We start from the raw sequence: 1950 nt of genomic DNA on the forward strand, positions 1-1950 counted from the left end.
GGGGGGGGCTGTTTGGGGAAGGAGTCCCGCGAGACATCTCTGCGTAGATTTCACACTAAACTCAGGAGGATTAGGAGCTGCAGTTCCACAGATGATCAATGCTCAGCTGGATTTTACAGTCGGAGTTAGAGACTTAACATCAAAGGAGAGGTACCTCAAACTGCCAAGCGCAAGGTGACCCTGCAGCTGCGGTTATGCAACATGTCTGTGTTTTCAGCGGCCAGTGAGGCCACCATGATCAAGCAGAAATTTAATTCATCGCCGTTGCGTCCAGAAGAGGGTGCACCTATAGTCACAACTGCCCTGAAGGGAGCAAAAAAAGGTCAAACCTGCACAGAATTTCATCGTAGAACACTCAGTGAGCCCCAATCTTTTTCTTGAGAGGGCCACATAACTTTTTCGTAGCCTAACGTAAAAATATAGTTCTATCTGAGATTGATGCTAACGGTGTTTCCTGTTAGCAAAACACTATTTTGCTAACAGAAAAAAACTGTTAGCAATACATAACATCAGTTTCATAACTTTAAAATGGTCAAGCTAAAACAAAAATTTACATTTAAATGTAAACTTCTGTGCTTCACGACATGGATCACCCTTGCGGAAAGGGTTATTCAGGCCTAATGCCTGGTTCACTGGCCATGGAAGCGCCGCAGATCGGAGGCCACTCCCATTCGGCGCCCTTGTTAACTTGTGGTGTAGCTCACACCAGGTGCGGAGCGTTTCACCGTCTCTGTTTTGTTCGATCCAATTCTATCAGGAAGTTCCATCAAGATACATGAGAAAATCCTGTTTATTTTCAAAATATAACATTTTTTTTATTTTAAAACACCGTGATTGACAAATGCGATCATATTTATTTTATCTAAAACAGATTTTAGAGATGAAAATAAACATAAAGTCGCAAAAAACAGACAGACACGCACACACTTCTCTCTGTGTGTCCCAATAACTGATAAATTAAAAACTGTAGACCTACTAACTAGTTTCTTCTTCTTTGCAGAAACATGGGGTAAAATCTTCAGTTATTAACTTAGTTATTAGCTTAACTGAGCATCGTGGAAAAATGCATATCTGGTGTGATCATAGTATAAGTCCCTACACCTTACCCTTAAAAAAACAGTTTCGTACACCCCTACAGCTTCAAAACCCCCACTACTGGAGGGGCGTAGGAGAAGCCGTGGGGGAAGAATTTGGATTCACCCTAAAACTGACTGAAATGTTGTAGCAAGTGTAGAAAAAATGAAAACATGGTCAAATTTTGATGATTAATTTTCCAATTATTTGGCAGAATTAAATATTTTTCAATCTTAAAAACTCATTTTGTTTGTCCTCCCAGCTGGACAGAACAGATACTGTTTTCTCCAAAAAATCAGTCAAAAAAACCCACAATGAAAGATCTCAAACTGCTCACACGTGCACACAAAAGTGGATTAAAACAGTAGAAATCAAGCAAAGAATCTCACTTTTATCATGATTTTTGATTAAATTTGGTTTGAACTGCATCTATCTTTGCTATTCTTCTCGTTGTTTGTGCAGATTCCTTCAGGCTGAAGTGAAGATTAGCAGCCGACTTGTATGTCTTTAACCTGTCCCGTGAAGCACTCGTGTCCGTGTCTGTCCACACAGACGGTGACACCGCCGCTGCACCGGGACGATCTGAATCTCCGCTTACATTGTGGCGCTCAGCGTGAGCTCCAAAGGCACCATGGGACACGGCGTCCTCTGCGTTCTCAGTTTTCTATCAGCAGTCTGTGGATGTACTGGAAGCTTGAAAAGCTTTTGTGCCTCAGTTTAAAAAAAAGACTTGTTCTCATTACGAGGACGGTGCGCTCTCTGCCTTTGAGCTCCTTCCTGCTGTTCACTCCCAACTATCACAATTTGTTCACAACGATGAAACGTACTCCGCACAAGAGCAGAACTGCCATTTAATACGAGAGGAAATAAACAGTC

This window comes from Oryzias melastigma, linkage group LG11, assembly GCF_002922805.2.
Source record: "Oryzias melastigma strain HK-1 linkage group LG11, ASM292280v2, whole genome shotgun sequence".
NCBI lineage: Eukaryota > Metazoa > Chordata > Actinopteri > Beloniformes > Adrianichthyidae > Oryzias > Oryzias melastigma.